The following is a 20,311-nucleotide window of genomic DNA, read 5'->3' as shown; positions in this document are numbered from 1 at the left end:
TTATTTCTTTCAGAATAAATAACAGAAGCCTTAAATGGTTGGTTTTTATAATTTTCACAATTTTCACTGAGTTATGGAATAGTGGAACTGATGTGGGGCTGGAAATCAAATTTCATTTTATTATCTTATCTCATTAATTTTACCTACCACTATTATATTATTTATAAACATATATATATATACATATATTTAGCACCTAAATATTCTACATATGTTCTAATATTTTGAATAGTATAATTTATTTTGCTTATTATGTGTCTATCACCCTCAGACACCAAAATATAAGCTCCATGAGCCTCAAATTAAAAACCTAGTCTCAAAAAATTTTCTGAGACTCAAAAGGCTTGCATCCATGAAACAAAAACAGAATACAATAAAACAAGAAATACTGAAGAATAATAAAAAGCTCTTAAAAATTTAATACACAAAATCAAAACTTAAAATTATCTTGAAAACATTAGTTCAAAAAGATATATACCCTCCAGTGTTTATTTCAACAGTATTTATAATAGCCAAGATATGGAAACAACCCAAGTGTCCATCAATAGATGAATGGATAGGGGGCACCTGGATGGCTCAGTGGTTCAGTGTCTGTCTTTGGTTTAGGTCATGATCCTGAGGTGTCTGGGTGACTCAGTCAGTTAAGCATCTGACTTTTGATTTCAGTTAAAGTCATAATCTCATGGTCATGAGATCAAGCACCATATACAGCTCCATGCTGGGCATGGAGCCTGCTTAAGATTCTCTTTTTCTGCTCCTTCCCCTGCTCCCTTAGAAAGAAAGAAAGAAAGAAAGAAAGAAAGAAAGAAAGAAAGAAAGAAAGAAAAGAGAGAAAGGTATCAAACCAATGTACATCATGCTCACTTGGGCAGCACATACACTAAAATTGGAATGACACAGAGATTAGCATGGCCCCTGCATGAGGATGACATACAAACCAATGTACACCATCATAAAACTCCATTATATCAAGGATAAAAAGAAGTTCTAAAATCTTACAGAGAGAGGAAATATATGCAGAAAAATATTCACAGCCTTAAATCACAAATGAAATATCATCAGGCTTCTCAATAGCACCATTGGAAGTTGAATGGCATTAGAACAGGCCTTCAAGATTTTGAGTGAAATTGATTTTAGACTAAAATTCTATAACTATTAACCTAACACTTGTGAGGGGAAAAGAACAATATCTTCACATATAAATAAATCTAAAAACAAATGAGTGAACTAACTAAATAAATACAATTTCCATTCCTACTTTTTTGGAAAGGTTTCTGGAAATGTGTCCCAACAAAACAAAAAATTATATTAAGAAAGTGAATGAATGTGTTCATCTGATAAAAAAGAACAGTAAGAGAGAGTCCAAAAATGATAAAAATCACACTGGAGCAGTTGAGCGTCTGACTCTTGGTTTCTGCTTAGGTCCTGATCTCAGGATCATGAGATCAAGCCCCAAGTCAGTCTTCATGCTCAGCAAGGAGTTTGCTTGAGATTCTCCTGCCATTTACACACACACACACACACTCTCTCAAATAAATAAATGATAAATAAATAAATAAATAATTTAAAAACAAAAACATGTTATGAGGATGACAGCTGTGCAATGAGAAAAAAACCAGTCTAAATTGTAAAAGGAGGATTGTAATTTCTCTGAGGGAAGTCTTTAGGAGGAAATTGGAGTTGCAACATTTTCAGGTAAGATTGACCATGTGGAAAGTTTTATAAAATTATGATAAACAGAAAAAGAAAAGCATAAGTATGTGCATCTGATGGACTATTATTGAAAATACACAAAGAACTTTGAAAACTCAATAAAGAAAACAAACAATGAAAAAGTGGGCTGAAGATCTTAAAAGACATCTCAAAAGAGAAAAAATACAGATGGCAAATAAGCATATGAAACGGTGCTCCATAGTATATGTCATCAGAGAAATGCAAATTAAAACAACAATTAGATACCACTGCACACCTATTGGAAGGAACAAAAATCAGAAAATTGACAGCATCACATGCTGTTGAGAAAGTAGAGCAGCTGGAGTTCTAATTCATTGCTGGTGAAAATGCAAAATGAAACAGCTACTAGGAGGAAACTTTGGAAGTTTGCTACAAAATTAAACATATTCTTACCATATGATCCAGCAATTGTACTTCTTGATATTTACCCAAAGGTGTTGGAAACTTATGTCACAATGAAGACAAAACAAAATGAAACCTGCACACATATAAGCAGCTTTATTCATAATTGTCAAAACTTGGATGTCCTTGAGTAGGTGAGTGGATAAATACATTCTGGTATGTGCAGACAGTATTCTATTCACAGCTTGGATGAAATGAGCTATGGAGCCATGAAGAAACATGGAAGAAACTTAAACACGTATTACTAAGTGAAAGAAGTCAATCTGAGAAAGCTGCATGCTGTATGATTCCAACCCTGACATTTCTGGAAAAGGCAAAACCATGGAGACAGGAAGAAGATCAGAAATTGCCAAAGGTTGGGGTGGTGGGAAGGTACGATTATGTACAGCACAGAGGGTTTTTAGTATGATACCATGCAGGACACGCGTCATCATACCTTTATCCAAACCCATAGAATGTCTAACACCATGAATAAACTGTGATGTAAACTACGGGCCTAGAGTGATTATGATGTGCCAATCAAAGCAGTTTAATCAACTGTAAATAAGGTACCATTCTGGTGGGGGATATTAATAATGGGAAGGGTTATTCATGAGTTGGGGCAAGAAGTATATGGAAACTCTTGGCACATTCCTCTCAGTTTTGATGTGAACCTAAAACTGCTCTTAAAACAAAGTCTTAATAATCTGCTAATTGTTAACTAGACAATAATATTAGAAAAAATGTCACTAATTTGGTCATTCTAAAAACTTTTTTTTAAGATTTTATTTATTTATTCTTGAGGGACACAGAGAGAGAGAGAGAGAGAGAGGCAGAGACACAGGCAGAGGGAGAAGCAGGCCCCGTGCAGGAAGCCTGATGTGGGACTTGATCCCCGGGACTCCAGGACCACACCCCAGGCCGAAAGCACGTGCTAAACCGCTGAGCCACCCAGGGATCCCCCTAAAAACTTAAGAAAGTCTTAAAAACAGTCTGAATCTGAACATAACTAATCTCTCTGGATTTGTGAATGAATGCAATATATTTTGCTTTAAAAACTTAGACACTAAAAAAATAAAAATAAAAAAATTATAAAAACTTAGATACTTAGAGAAGTGTGTATTGTTTTCAAAAGAAAAATGACTTCCAAAACAGTCAATAACCTGGCCTCCCCCACTCTTTCACCCACTTCTCTAAGTTCTAGCCATGCATAACTTGCCTCCATTTCTCAAACGTGTCATGATCTCTCATTCTTTGGACTTCACACATACCATTTAAACTTGTCTGTAGTGTTTATGTCACTCCTCCTCCATATGTTCCCATCATTTGTACTTGAATAGCTGCTACTTATTCTTGAGATCTTGGCTTAGAGATCTCTTTCTCCCTGAGATGTCTGTTATATGCTTCCATAATAACTTATCTTAATCATTTATTCTTAGATAATTATTCTTTGATTTTCTGTCCTCTCCATTAAAATCTTAGACTGATAAGTGTACAGTTTTTCACACATTGCCTGGCACCTAGTAGGTGGTCAGTAAGTAGTTACTAAGTATATGAATAAGTCTGTGAATGAGACATAGCACATTTTTTTGCACTAGGAGGTTAGCCAATGAACTGGGGATTTGGTTAATAAATATTTATTATATACCAATAATTTGCAAAGCCTGGAAATATAATGGATAAAAAAATAATTTTCAAAAGCTTTTTTTTTTCTTCAAGAAGTTTTTATTATAGTGGTGGGGGGTGGAGAATAGAAATTACTCTTAAAGATTTAAAAATTCAAGTGTAATTTGAGTCAGGACCAGCTACTTCAAGGTTCTATATTTTCCATTTCTTTTCTTTTCTTTTCTTATTTCTTTTCTTTCTTTCTTTCTTTCTTTCTTTCTTTCTTTCTTTCTTTCTTTCTTTCTTTCTTTCTTTTCTTTTTTTTAAGAGAGAGTAGGAAGAGGTAAGGGGCAGAGGGAGAAAGAGAATCTTGAGCAGGCTCCACACTCAGCATGGAGCTTAACACAGGGCTCAATCTCACAACACTGAGATCCTGATCTCAGCTGATATCCAGAGTCAGATGCTTAACTGACTGAACTATCAGGTGCCCCAAATGTCCTTTATCAATAGCAGCAGCATCCTAAATATGAGACCCCTATACAGTTGTCTTAAATTAGGAGAGTAGAACTACTCTGAAATTAATATGTAAATTTATTTAGGATAAATGACTTAGCATCTGTGCATTCCATTGGAAGATAAAAAGTCTACCCTAGTAGAAAATAAATAAATAGATATAAAAAGCCAACATCTTAATAGAAATATTTAATATTTAAATGTTCCTTAAATTTTGAGAGTTATAAGAAAGGTCTGAAGCACCACAAAGCTGGCCTTCTGGGTAAGTTCCTTTGAAAAGATAAGCTGATACACAAACACCTTTTTGGCCTTTGTCTTTGTCAGAATAAACTTCCTTCCTAGACAGATGGCAGGTTACTAAATGTCAGCTTAGCTTTGAGGCAGATTAATTCATATGGTGTCAACGTAAATAGCTGTTGACTTGTGGAAACCCAAATAATTCCAAGACAAAACCCAAATATTTTATTATAGGCAATTTTGCTTTCAGATCATATTTCCTGTGTTATTTTTGCACTGTTTTTTTTTTTTTTGTTATTACTACCAGTATTTGCATGTAAACAGGATCTCTGTTGCTTAGCAATTCATTATTTCTGTTGTTTCTTTCTAAACTGAAATTGGTTTAGTTCTCTAGGAGGGAAGAGAGCTGTTTGACTTCTCTCTCATGTACAAAATGTATTCCATTTTCAGATTTGAACATAAGTCTGTTTCTGGAACCATTCACTCAAATGTTCTTCACACTTACATTTGTATTCCAATTCTCACTAGAAAGGAGTTGAAAAGACCACTATGTTTGGTTACTTTTACTTTCTGCCTCATTTTATTTGTGATTACTCTTTCCTCTCCACTTTCTCTTTTGTTTCTCTACTGGATCCTCTTCCAAAAACTTCAGAAATCAGATTTGATATGAATGCCTGAAATTGAATAAAAAAAAAAAAGGTCAAGAATGTTAGAATACTCCCTTAATGAAATGCTGTAAGGTTAATTAAGGAGGAGAGATACTAACAAATTCAATGTACCTATGCAAATCACCTTATAAGAAATTTAGTTTAAAAAAAAAGGCTACATACCAACAATGAACTGAACGGAGGGGTGCAGAATCATGGGTAGCAGCATGTCAGACACTGATAACAATAGAATCAGGAAGGTTAAGGCCCAAGAAAACAAAACGGGCTTTTCAAGCTATATTTGGAACAGGAAGATGATGTGAAAGGTAACTAGTTGGGAGTCATAATATAATGTTATCATAAGCAGAAAAAAAGGCAAAACTACATAAACAGCATTTTCTTCCAGAAGAATGGTGCTTAAACTGAAAAAAAAAAAAAAGGGATACTTAAAAAACCATGATAAGAAATTTAAATAAGAGAGAAAAGAACTGAGGAGCCTTGAGCCATTTTTAGTAGATTCGTGCCTAGAATAATTTCTTCCTAGGGAATAGAAAGAATTTGGAGCAGTGATGGTCTATAATGCAATGTGTAATCTTGTGAAAGCGACAGGAAATTAGTAAGTTCCTAAAAGGTTAGGGATACAGATATGCTTTACTTTCAAAAGAAAAAAAACAAAAACACCTGGGATTCTTTAACAATAGATTTACCATCAATCTCACAACACAAAAGCCACACATGAATTTCTGTTACTCTATTGTGATTGTAAATATCTATTCTGTTAAAGGCACTTTAAAAGAGAATACCGCATTGCTAATAAGCCTATCATCCTAACTGATCCTGTCCTTGCATTTTTGTTCCTTCCTTCCCAGTTCTTACCAACACAAGTGTATGCTTTTTTTTTTTTTTTTTTGGATTTGTAGGTGGTAGGCCTACATTTTTAAATGCTGTTCTATAATTTTTTAGTATATTAATATTATGTTTTTAAAAACTTTCTAGATTCAACATGCATAATTTTAAATGAATACATAATATCCTACCACATAGACATGTGCTAACTTAAGCATTCATTATTATTGAACTTTTTTTGGTTATAAATCACTCTGAAATGAACATATAAGGTATATTGGTTTTTTCTTTATTTCTTGGAAAAGTTTATTTGAACACATTCCCCAAAATGGGTTGAGGACATCAAAAGTTATAAACACTATATGGACCTAGACAGAGGCTACAAAATTGCACTGTGAAGTGATGACAATTTATTTTGACATCAGCATTATTTTATGGTTATCTTGACGGCCCTGCGAATTATGGCTCTAATTTAATTTCATGGAAATTTTAATACATATACAATAGAATTCAGAGGTCTTATGTATATATAAGTGGTGTTATGGAGGCTAACATTGTCCAATTTAAACTTTTTAAATATGCCTTTATAAATTTTGCACATTAATGGGAGTCTTAAAGTTTCTTTTTCGGATTGTGTTTTATATTTTACAATATATTATGTTATAATGATTTTTCATATTTGTCTCAAATATAGTTTTTTGCCTTTCCTTTGAGCTATTTTCATAGGTTTTAACATCGAAGCAATTAAATTGGTTGGTTTCTTTGGCATTTCCTCAGTTATTTCCAAAAATTAAAACTTTTCTCTTGAAAATTGTTATATTACTCTATTTTGCTGATTTTTCTTTTTTTCATATATATAACATTACTCGATTGTTAAATAAGAAACTCTTATTAAAAAGTTTCAAGATATGAGTATAGAATAAAAAACAAGTCTTCTCTGAACCAGTCCAATCCTGATTGTTAGTATCACTAACAAGTCTGTGTGATTATTTCTTTTTTTTAGTATTAATTTGTATACAGGGGTGCCCGGGTGGCTCAGTCAGTTGAGCGGCTGCCTTTGGCTTGGGTCATGACCCCAGGGTCCTTGGATTCAGCCCCACATGGGGCTCCCTGATCAGCAGGAAGCTTGTTTCTCTCTCTCCCTCTGCCCCTCCCCCTGCTTGCCTACACCCTCTCACTCTCACTCTCTCGAATAAATAAAAATCCAAAAAAAAATCTTTAAAATCACACAGTTCAACCTTATGTTCTTAAAAATATATATATACATTTATAGATACATATATATTTTATTTGAGCATAGCTGATACCCAATGTGACATTAGGTTCAGGTGCACAACATAGTGATTTTACAAGTCTAATTCGAATGCTCTAACACTTTGATTATTCTCCACACACCCACACCCACACAACGACACACACACACGCGCGCACAAATATATTAAAATTTTATATTTACATGAATAGAATCAAACATATTTCTAAGACTTGCTCTGCTCATTTGATTATGTCTTCAGTCTCTTCACCCATCTCAGATTTTTCAGTGGTCACAGGGCACGACACGGTATGAAAGACTTGCCATTTGTCTAAGCTTCCTCAATTCAAGGTTGTTTCCTGATTTGGTCATGAAAATACCTTTGTAAAACTTTTTAAAAAAATATTTCATTTATTTGAGAGAGAGAGAACACGAGCAGGGGAAGGGGCAGCAGGAGAGGGAGAAGCAGGCTGCCCACAGAACAGGGAGCCCCATATGGGGCTCCATCCCAGGATCCAGGATCATGACCTGAGCTGAAGGCAGATGCTTCACCGACTGAGCGACCCAGGCTCCCCATCCTTTATATCACTGTTTGTGTACATACGCTACATATGCATGAGATAAATTCCTTGAAGTGGAGTTTTCAGGTAAAGAGTAAGCATATTTTAAATTCTGAAAGATAATCCAACTTGCCTTCTTAAAATGTCTTATTGATTTGTACTCTCACCAAGTTGATATGTATATCAACTTGCCCTTTCTCTGTATCCTCACACACATTAGATATCACTAGCATTTAAAAATGTTGCTAAACCAATGAGAAAAATTCATACATACATGGTAGTTCTACATTTAGCAAGACTGTAGAAGACAACACCAAACCATCATTCCCAACGTGTCCATTATGGGAAAAAAAAATTGAATTCAAAAAATCACAAGTTTTAAGACAGCAGAGGGCTATGGATGAAACAACTCTAAGGGTTGGATTCAGATATGGAAAATTCAGATATGGAAAAGCCCTTTTCAGGTAAAAATGACTTTCTTTTCAGGGAAGGATTATTGATGAAACAGTAGGAGATCACGGTGTTCATGAATGATACATGGTTTGTCAGAGAGCTTGGTCCATGACCTTGAATTCTCCAACGATGTTACCACTTACTCAGAAAACAGAAGGTATGAACACAGCGCATCACACACAATTCTGAGGAATAACTAATATAGCTAATGGCACACATTTAGGATTTAAAAGGACTATGATAACCTGGAAAATATGGGTTTATTAGAGACAAATCATCCATTTTAAATAAGTAAATCACTTTTAAAGAATATAATGCCAAAAATATTGGCTTTGGGACAATGAGACCTGGGCTCCAGAGGTTCTCTTTGGTAAAAACTCTGTGGCCAATAGTACTTTTTTTGGTGAAAAATAAATGCAGTTTTTTTTTTGTTGTCTGAATCTAACATCAGTTGAACAAGAATAAACTAATGAACATATTATGATGTCCAATATGACAAAAACCCTTGAAGCCATTTGAGAGTAAGGGGGCTATTTTATGCAAATTATACTATGATAACTCTGAAGCTCTATCTCACTTGGTGGGTGAAAAATCAACCTGCATTATTTTTGGGTTTTCCTCCCATTTCCTGGATTATACTGAAGTTCTTGGATCTGACTCAGGGCCAGGGTCCTATTAAAACCTCCCAGTTCATTTACCCATAGACTTATTTCTGAGACTCCATTGTTTTCATCTGCATAATCTTTTTAGGTTTGTATGTTGTGACTTCTGCTTCAAGTTGAGACATTTGAATTTTTGCCTAAGAAGAAGCTTTTTGATTTATTGTATCTGTGTGCCTGAGAAGGATTTTATTCATCTCCGTTTTTAAAGTATATTTTTACCAAATAGAGAATTCTAGAACAGGAAACATTCTTTTCTCTTTTGGTATCTTGAAGATATCACCTATTGTCTCTTGGGTTTTATCTTTCTTGGGACATGCTAGTCATTATTCTTACTTTGGTTATTTTGAAAGTAAAGTATGTATTTGTACTCTTGGCTTTTAAATTTTTCTCTTGGTTTTATTTTAGAGAAATTTTAATATCATGTACCTAAAAAAATAATGAATAGAGTTTGCTAAATGTTTTGAATCTGTGCTTTGATGGACTTTGTTAGTCTTTAAAACTGCTCTGCTGAGGTTTCTCTCCCTCCCTGTCCCTCTGGGATTCTGACTGTGGGTATCCCAATCCTCTTTAGTACACACCTCATGTCTCTTATACTCTTTCTTTATTTCCCATCCTACCTTCTGGCTGGCATTCAAACTGTATACTTTCTGCTGCTCTGTCTGCTGGTTCCCAGATCCCGTGCTTTCCTGTCTAGTTTTCTATTAAACCCATGTACTGTATTGTTAATTTTGGTTATTATATATTTCAGTTCTAGAATTTCCACCTGATTCATACTCATAGATTCAAGTAAATCCTTTGCTGAAATTCTCTATTTATCCTCCATTCTTCTTTAACATATTAATCATAGTTATTTTATAGCCCTGGCCAGGTGACTCTAATGTCTGAATCACTTTGGATCTGTTTCTACTGCTCTGAATAGTGTTATCTCCTTCCAAGAGAATATTTTTTTTCTGACAGGCAGACAGAGTCCATACAGATCACCTAAGCCTTTCTGTGAATGCAAGGCAAATAAAATATGAGCCGGGCTGATCAGCTCAGCTAGGAATTGAGTGATTTCAGACTTGTTAAATTTGGTAAGGCTCAGTGTACCTTCATTTCACCTTTCTCCTGCTGTGTAACCCATCAGGGTTCAGCTGAGAGCTAGTGTTTCCAACAGGTCTCTTACCTTGTTCTCTGTCTCTTCACTAGTAAAGGTGGAAAATTCTCTTTTAAGAGATTTCTGACTTAGCTCTTTAGCCTTCCACCCCCATGCAGATTCAGAATTCAGCAAATATACCAAGGAGTGAACCAGGTGGGTTAAGTTCTCCATTTTGTTACGTGAGCCTAAAGCTCTGGTGATTACTCAGTCCCCAGCAGTACCTCTCCCCACTGAGTCCAGCTTAGGTTTGCCAAGCACAATTCAGGACATACGGTGAAATTTGAATTTCAGATAAACAATAAGTTTATCTGCATCGGAAGCAAGAAATAATTCCCAGAACAAAATAGCTACTTCCATACAGTTCTCTCTTCTCTAGAATCTTCTTCCCTCTCAGCTTTGCTACATCACAGTGACCTGATACCTTTAAGCAACGTTGTTTTGTTTTTTTGGTAATTTGGCTTTTTAGTTGTACTTTATTAGAAAAATTAATTTGCTGCAAATCACTCCATTTTACCAGGAAGTGAAAACTTACCCTTATATTTTTAAGGTACATAGCCATACATTTTTGTTGAGCAAGGTTTTATTTTTTGATATGCCTATTCTTATTCTCCCCTGAAAATAAGAAAAATCAATGTGCTTTATATTTTCCTTCATCCATCACATTCTTGTTGCCTAGCAGTTTGGGGCTTAGGTCCATGCAGGCCCTTGAAACCCCTCTGAAGTAATAGGTCTTATATTATTGGTTCATACACTCTGTTCCAGTATGATACTGATGAAATTTCTAACCTAGTCAGTGAGGCAATAAACAACTTGGCTCTGTGCCTGGTTCAAAGATAGAGACTGCCATACTCATCCTTAAATCAAAAACAGCAGATGGAGCTACTTTTATTCATTGTTCTTTCATAAGTTTGGCTTAAGCATCTCAAGTCAAATTATAAACAAGGCTCTGGCACCACAAATATGGAGCCAACTCCAATATGGAGTTATAATGCTTCATATGCCAAATCAGCTCAAAAAGATGATGAAAAATGTTTCCTATCCCCCACCCCAGGCTGTCAGGTGGAACAGCTGCCAAACTCTCAGCTCCACTCACTATTAGTTGGTTTGTATTCTTGTTAATTTCTAGACCCTATTTTAAAATCTTTAATATCTTTTTTTTCCTTTTTGTTATTTTAATTTTATCCATCATTGCTAGATGCTAGCAACATAAGAGCCTACTTAGATTATGAAATTATAGTACATCTTGACTGGAAGTTAAATATAATTTTCTTTGTTTCTTTTTTTCTTCTGCTGATTTGGAAGATGTGTGCTCCATTTCTTTTCTATCGGAGTTTATCTTTAAAGATTTAACAATCTGAACTTAGACTTTTTCTAACAAAAATAAATTGTTACTTCTCCCATGAAGAAGATAATGACCTTGGTATATAGTTACTTTCCTCTTTTTGCATCCTGTAAATCATGTTCAATCTAGTATTTTCGAGTTTTTTCTGATTTTAAACACAAACCATTATTTTTTAGAGTCAATTTTATTTTGGATTCATTAATATGTTTTGCCAATATTTTTGTTGACCATGATTCTATTACCATTGTTCTATATCCACCATGTAGTCTATTTTTTCTCTTCTTGATTTATTTCCTTCTGGCTAAACTATGATTTTGAATAGTTCTTTCATCGAAGCATTATGAGCCCTTAGATGTCTAAAAAATGTGTTTATTATTGCCTTAATCTTAGGAGGCAAGTATGCTTACCATTATACCACCAATGCCAGGTTCCCCCTCATTCTTAAAAGCTAGATTAGCTAGGTATAGAATTGTATTTAGTTCAAAATTATTTACACCTTAAATATGTTTCATTTTCTTCTATTACCCAGAGGTTTTTTTATGAGAAATTTTATGTTTTCCCTTCTGAGGCAATATTTATGCTTTTTCATAGTAACTTTTAATATTTGCTTTATATTAATATATATATTAATATTTGCTTTATATTTAATATTCTCCTATCTGATTATGATGTGTGTGGTGGAATTTTTTTAAGTTTATCTCTATTTTTATGTACTTTATAGATGTTAATACTTATGATTTCTTCATTTCTGGAAAATTTTCATCATTTATCTTTCTAAATATTTCCTCTTCCCCAATCTCTGTATTCTCTTTCTGGAACTTCTTTGAAATATTGCTAGATTTTCTATATTACATATTTCTTAACTTCAATTTAATTTTTAATATCTTTTTTCATGAGTATTTGGATATTTTCCTAAAGTTTAGGTTTCAACTTTCCTTCTTTTGCCTTTTGTAATCATTTTTTTACTCTTTTTCCAACCCACCTATTTTCAATGACAATATTTTTCAGCTTTTTAAAACTTTAAAAAATATATATTTTATTTATTTGAGAGAAAGAGAAATCATGAGTGAGGAGGAGGGGCAAAGAGAGAGGGAGAAGCAGACTCCTTGCTGAGCAGAGAGCCCTGTGCAGGGCTTGATCCCAGGACGCTGAGATCATAATCAGAGCCAAAGGCAAATGCTTAACTGACCCAACCAGGCGCCCCATATTTTTCAACTTTTATATCTTTTGTGGTTCTTTTCTATATCAGCTTATTAATTTTTTATAATCATGTATTTATCTTGTGCATTCTATTTCTTCCAGTATTTTAGGCCTATCATAAAATCTCTATCTCTAGGTATTTAAGTATAAATTATTCTGTTTATTGTTTATGGATCAGTAGACTGTATTTTTAAGTACAGCCAGTCCTAATTAATTGCAGATTCTGTATTTATAAATTCACCTATTTGCTAAAATTAATTTGCAACCCCCAAATCAATATTGAGGTAGTTTTGCAGTCATTTTTAGGCATGCATATGATGTTTCCAGCTGAGGTTGAACAAAGTGATGCCCTGTCTTGTTTTGGCTCTCATTACAAACGTGTCCTTTTCATAGTATATTTAGTACCATTTTTTTTTGCCTTTTTCTTTTATGTGTGTCTTTCTAGGTAGTGATTTCTCTGTTTAAAATCACCTCGAGTGTGTGCTGAAGTGCTGTCTAGTACTCCCAAGTGCATGAAGGCAATGATGTGCCTTAAGGAGAAATACATCTGTTAGAAAAGCTTCATCAGGTATGAGTTATAGTGCTGTTGGCTATGAGCTCAATTTTAAAGAACAATATATATTAAATACATTTTCTTTAAACAGAAACATACATAAAACTAAGTTATGACTTGATCAGTTGGCATAAGAGTTGTGACCAGAGGCTTACAGGAACCCTTTCATTTCCCCTAAAGGCAATGATTCAGTATTCACTAATTCAGTGTTTGTGGTGACTTTATAAAATGTAACTATGGTGAATAACAAGACTCAACTATGTTAGATTTCTTTGTATGTGTTAACAGTTTTTACCTAAGTGTTATCTTCTATGGATACTATCTTCCATAAGAATTGTGCAGTCACAGGTGGTGATGAATCCATATGGGATAGTTTTCCCTCATCTTTATTTATATATAATTGGCATAAGTGTCAATTATATTTACATTGTATACATTTAAGGTGTACAATGTAATGATCTGATATATGTTTTATGGTGAAAGGATTACCACAATAAGGTTAGTTAACCCACTCATCACCTTACATAATTACAATTTTATGTGTGTGTGAAAACACTTAAGATCTCTCTTGACATATTTCATGTACATATAATACAGCCCTGTTAACTATAGTCATCATAATGTACATTCAATTCCCCAGAATTTATTTATCAAACTGGAGATTTGGACCCTCTGACCAACAGCTCTTTTCCTCCCTCACCCTCATAACCTTCAGCTCTCATTCCCTATCAGTGTTTAATCTCAAACCCTTAGTAGCTTGCAATCAGTTTGGTTTATCTCATTGGCTATGTAGCACCAGCTTCCTGTCATCACTATCAGAGTGGATTTGTTCTTCATTTCTGACATAAAAGCTTCCATTTCTGGTCTTTAAGTCTGGATATGTTATATATGTAAAATTTTAAAAATATATCTTAAAGTCCTATAGCTTTGGAACAGAGTCAGAGGGATTCCTACATCTACTGAGTCTAAAATCCTTAGCAAAAATCCTGATAAGATACTTGGAATTCCACAATTAGAGATTAATTTTCTGTAGTAACATATCCCCCAAAATATTGTGTCAAAAAGTCATACACTTCCAGATGATAACTAACATTCTTGAGGGTTTAATATGTGCTAGTTCTTTATATTCTCATTTATCTAAGCTCTTTGTATTCTCTTTTACCTTTATGGTAATAGCATGAGGCAGGTTTTGTTCTTATACTCCATTTTAAAGATGAGGATACTGAGTCAGAGGTTGAAAATTTTCCCAACGTTACATAGCTAATAAGGAGTGGATGTAAAAAAAACACACACTTTTAAGCCACTAAGCTATCCTGAGAACATATTTTTCAGCATACTTTTGTCTCTACTTGGAATATCAGTTACCTCTACCCTTCCTCCTTGGTTCTTATTTATTTATTAAGGCCCACCCTCCCCCATCTCAGAAGTCATATTCATGTGCAACTTAAGGCAGTTATTCTATCTCTTTTCTGGGTTCTATAGTTCTGTTCTATACATCAATTTGTATTGTTATTATCTGGTCATTGTTTATTTTTTTCCCCTGTTGAATTATAAATGACTCGATGGGGTACTTGGATGGCTCAGTTGATTAAGCATCTTACCTTTTTAATTTTATTTATTTATTTATTTATTTATTTATTTATTTATTTATTTATGAGAGAGAAAGAGAGATCATGAGCAAGGGGAGGGTCAGAGGGAGACTTGATCCCAGTACCCTAGGATCATGACCTGAGCCAGAAGCAGGCAATTAACCCACTGAACCACCCAGGCACCTCAGCATCTGACTCTTGATTTCAGCTCAGGTCATGATCTCAAGGTCATTATCTCAGGTTCATGAGGTCTAGCCCCATGTCAGGATCTGTGCTCATCAAGGAATCTGCTTGAGATTATCTGAGAGAGAGAATCTCTCCCTTTGTCTCTCCCTTTGTCCTCCCCCCACTCACTCACACACACACACACACACACACACGCACACTCTATAAATAAATAAATAGAATCTTTTTTAAAAATTCCTCAATGGTAGAGACTTTGTTTTAACACTTTTGATTGACAGTAGTCATAAAAGTATATGACATAGAGTGGGTCTTTGTCAAATGCTTTTGGACAAATAAGGATCTAGAGAGGCAGACTTGTAAGCTATTTTCATAACCATATTGAGTTATTTTAACAGTTTAAATACAATTTTACGTGTGACCATCAATATAATACTATTATACTGCAGTTTGATGTGCTGGGAAATACATGAACTTTTGGATTCAGTCTAATCTGTATTTGCATTCTTTGTTTTCCCTTTGGATATCTTTTTTTAAAAAACCTTAATTTTTTAGAGCAGTTTTAGCTTCACAGAAAAATTAAGAGGAAGGTGCAAAAATTTCCCACTTACCTCCTGTCCCTACACATGCACAGCCTCCTCTATTATCAATATCCTCCACCAGAGTGCTGCATTTGTTAGAACTGACACATCATTATCACCCAAAGTTCATGGTTTCCTATAGGGCTCACTTTCAGTGTTGTACATTCTATGGGTCTGGGAAAATGTATAATGACAGGTACCCGACATTATAGTGTCATAAAGAATATTTTCACTGCCCTAAAAATTCATTATGCTCCATCTATTCATCCCTCCCTCCCTTCCTCCCTCCCAGACCCTAACAACCACTGATCTTTATACTGTTCCCAAAATTTTGCCTTCTCTAGGATGTCATGCAGTTGGGATCATCCCATGTGTGGTCTTTTCAGGTAAACCTCTTTCACTTAGTAATATACATTTAAGGTTCCTACATGTCTTTTTATGGTTTGGTAACTAATTTGTTTCTAATGCTGAATAATGTTCCATTTTCTGGAGATACCAATTTATTCACTCACTGGAGGACACCTTGATTGCTTTCAAGTTTTGGCAATTGTAATTAAATCCACTGTAAATATTCCTAGACAGGTTTTTGGGTGGACATAAGTTTTCAACTCCTTTGGGTAAATCCAAGGAACATGATAGCTAGATCACATAGTAAGAGTATTTTTGTTGTGTAAAAATAAATAAAAATATAAATAAATAAATAAATAAATAAATAAATAAATAAATAATAAATAAATAAATACCGACGACTGTCTTCCATAGTAGTTTTACTATTTTGCATTCCCACCAGCAAACCTGAGAATTCCTATTGTCCCACAATTTAATCAGCATTTGACATATTTAGTGTTCTGGACTTTGGCCTATCTTTCTTTCTTTCTTTAAAGATCTATTTATTTTTAGAGGGTAGGAAGGAACAGAGAGAGAGGGAGAGTCGTAAGCAGACTCCGTGCTGAGCACAGAGCCTGACATGGGGCTCAGTCTCATGACCCTAACTAAGCTCATAACGAACTGAAACCAAGAATCATACACTTAATTGTTTGTGCCACCAAGCTGCCCCAAGGACTTTGGCCTTTTTAACAGGTGGGCCATGGTAACTCCTTGTTCTTTTAATTTGCATTTCCCTAATGACATTAATGTGGATCATCCTTTAATATGTTTGTCATCTGTATAATTTTTTGGTTAAAATCTCTGTCCTAATTTTTAATTAAGTAGTTTTCTTATTGTTGAGTTTTAATATTTTAGAAAATAGTCCCTTATCAGATATGTTTTGCAAATTTTACAATCACTTTCACTCCTTTTGTGAGAGGCAAGGATTTGGACAAATTAATATTCTAATTGAATTAGTCTCCCCATCTGGAACAGAAAGCTAATATGACTCATTACATATGGTTGGAAGTCTGTAAGATGGTCTCCAGTGGTCCTTTATTGATATTCACACTCTTGCATATTCTCTTTTCCTTCAATGTTAGGTAGGGTCATTAATTTGTTTTTAATGAATAGAATGCTGTAGCAATGATGGGATGTCACTCCCATGATTAGGTTATAAGTACACTCTGGTCTTTATCTTAGGTTCTCTCTCCCATCTCTCTCATATCACTTCTCCTTGGGAGAAGCTAGCTACCATGTTGAGTTAGCTATGTGGAGAGACCCATGTGACAGGGAAGTGGGGGCTGCCAACAGCCATGTGTGCAATCTTAGAAGTAGGGTCCTCCTTAGGTTGAACCTTGAGATATCTACACCCCTGCCAACACTTTGGTTCTAGCCTTAAGATAGACCCTGTGCCATAACCATGTGGCTAACTAAGCCTCTTCCAGATTCCTTATTCACATAAATCCACAGAAAATAAGTATTTATTGTTTTCAGAGCTAGGATTTGTCACACAGCAATCAATAACTAATATTCTTGATCAGTGTATATTATTTAAAACCTATATGCTAAGTCTTTGAAAGAGATTTTTAAAATATGAAGAATTAGGTTTTGAGAAACTTAACAAAATTATGAAAGGTGACAGATACAGACTTAGTGTCAATTTTGAAACATATTTATTATGATTTGCTTGTAGTTCACTAGTTAGAGAAGTACCATCCCACCCTATGTGTGGGGTTTTAAAGAAGAAACAGCAGATGTTTCTTTTAAGAATATTCCCAGAAGTGAGCCAAGGAGAGTGACTAGTCACACAGGGCTCAATGGCTATGCATTCATTGAAAGGACTGATTACTTCTAAGTGTTACCCAATAGGTCATCTGAGGTCCCTGTTGAATCTCTCTTAATTTTATTTCCACTTTTAAATGTGCATGAATAGTTCTGATGATAATTACCAAATGTTGATATGTATGGAAAATCAGTATTCCACAAATATCCAACTTGGGCAGCTTTCCTACACGTGTGGCTGCTTGAAATTCAGCAAATTTCATTAGAATCACATGTTTACTTAGGGAACTAGTAGCCAAAAACCGTGCTGAGAACACACACACAAACACACACACACAAGTAGATGCAGGAAGGAGGAAATCTTAGGTTGAACTTGTAAGAATTGCAATGTTGGATCTTCTTAGATCCTTTAATGCTACTACTGTGACAACTGCTAATGTATCCTGGCTATATCTCTTAATACTCTGACTCAGAAGATGGTTATATTTAATTAGACAATAATGCAGTCATCTATCACAGGTTTGCTCACTGCCTACATTTTAGTTATTCTCTTATACATTCTATGCTAATGAGCATTTTGCTCAATTGCTAAAATCTTATTGTAATTATTATCAAGTAGAATTATTTATGTCTCCATCAACTACTATTTTCAACTGCTTTACATATAAATATTGTACATATATACATGTATACATACACATATATTATATCTATCTATCATCTATTTATCAACTATCTATAGATCCTTTTCCTCACCAACCACTACCTTTTAGGATGTCATCAAGAAAAGTCACAGTTAGGGATGCCTGGGTGGCTCAGCAGTTTACCACCTGCCTTTGGCCTGGGGCATGATCCTAGGGTCCCCAGGATTGAGTCCCATGTTGGGCTCCCTGCATGGAGCCTGCCTTTCCCTCTGCCTGGGTCTCTGCCTCTGTCTCTGTGTCTCTCATGAATAAATAAATAAAACTTAAAAAAAAAAAAGAAAAGAAAAGAAAAGAAAAGAAAAGAAAAGAAAAGAAAAGAAAAGTCACAGTTATTCCTTGAAATTTCTCTTCCTTCTCCAAGTTCTTTTTTTCAACTGATATCCTGCTGTCATCTATAACAACTTCAAGGATATTGAGCAAGGAGCATATCTGCAACCTGAAGTTTTTTATTCTTAATATTCTTCGACCTTCACAACCCTCGTTGGCCTTCACTATGATCTCTTCATGCTTAGAACATCTTTATTTTCAGGATGGTCCATTTGACATGCTAAGCTTTATGTGGCAGAGAATTATTTTTTTTTAAAGATTGTATTTATTTAGGACATTTAGGAGTTATCCTTGATGCCTCTCTTCCCTGTGTTCTCCACTCCATAAACATAACCATGTCTTGTGAACTCTTATCACGTGGCCACCTCCATCTAATCCTTCAGATCTTTTCTTAAATGACTTTCCCAGAGACCTTCTTTTCCCACCCAGTGTATGGCAACCACAGCCACTTGGAATCACCAGTCACCACCACCTGATGTTTTCCCCATTTTTTTGTTTGTTTTAATTTCTGTCCTGTCCTGCCTTCTGCTCTCACTACTAGAAGAATATAAACCCATAAAGGCAGGGACCTCACATGTCTTGTCAATCACAACAGTTAGGCACATAGATGATGAGCAAAGTATTTTTGTGGAATTAATCTTAATGTTAGGCCTCCTCCTTTCTGACTACACTAAAGCACCACAAGGCTCTTTGCTGAAATCCCTTGAACTTGGCTTCCCTTTACTGTGACCTGTTGGCCCTCAACATCTCTCTAATTTCCTAGTTCTTCCACCCACCTCTGGCCAGATGTGGCCCTATCAGTGTTTCTCTCTCTAAAATTCAGGACACTTCATATTCTTTTGACATTTTGCTTGCTTCTAGTGCTAATTTCTGTCTCTTGCTTTCTCTTTGTCTCCCCTCTCAACAGCCCAGCATAGCCCAAGAAATTATAACACGGTGCTGATTGGGTCCATAATAAACACAAGCTATTTAAAGACAGTTGATCCTTCAGTCCTTCTTGGTTATGCTTTTTCAGCTTAACTTGTTAAGTCCTTACCAAATTTCCACAGGGCTATAGTAAACTGTTTTCATCCTTTGAAACCCTAGTCCTTCCTCACCTCTTATAGCACATGGATGAAATCATCTATTATGGTTTACTTCCCATCTTTTCTCTTCCCTGTGACTGTACTCTTATTGTTGCTTTGATATCTCAGCATCTTCATCCATGAGATCTTCCTTCTCAAAGGAATAAGGTGATCCCCTTTACCTTCAGAATATATTTATCCACATACCCACCAAGATTCTCTTGGCATTTCCATTTTTTAATTTTTTCCTCACGTATCATGAATTTTCTCTTCCCTATACATATGTCCAGATCTCCACCATTCTAAAAAAAAAATGTATCTTCCCTTTATCTTACTCACATATGAAATGTCTTCAGCCCTTCCTTTTACACTTAAAAAGGTGATGTCTACAGTCTGGACCCCAATTTTCTTATAACCAGTTTACTGTTTGTCATCTGGCTCTCTGCTTCCCTCATCCTCTCGAGTCTTTGGGTTCCAGTGTCCTTTGAGCAGTGACTAATGTCTGCCTGGTGATTTTCTCCAATGGTCTGGGTTTAGTCCCCTCCTCTTCTTCGTTTTTCCCTTAGAGATTGTGCCCACCCCAATGACT

The 20,311-nt window shown here is 35.0% G+C and overlaps 1 non-coding gene across 1 annotated transcript; it reads left to right on the top strand.

Annotated features, from left to right (window-relative positions):
* Positions 1 to 856: 856 nt before the first annotated feature.
* On the top strand, positions 857 to 960 carry LOC112920395 (U6 spliceosomal RNA). The gene has a single exon (XR_003235058.1). It is a non-coding gene; the product is annotated as a U6 spliceosomal RNA (small nuclear RNA).
* Positions 961 to 20,311: the final 19,351 nt, after the last annotated feature.

This window comes from Vulpes vulpes, chromosome 12 (genome assembly GCF_048418805.1).
Source record: "Vulpes vulpes isolate BD-2025 chromosome 12, VulVul3, whole genome shotgun sequence".
NCBI lineage: Eukaryota > Metazoa > Chordata > Mammalia > Carnivora > Canidae > Vulpes > Vulpes vulpes.
This window is presented reverse-complemented; position numbering and strand designations above follow the sequence as displayed.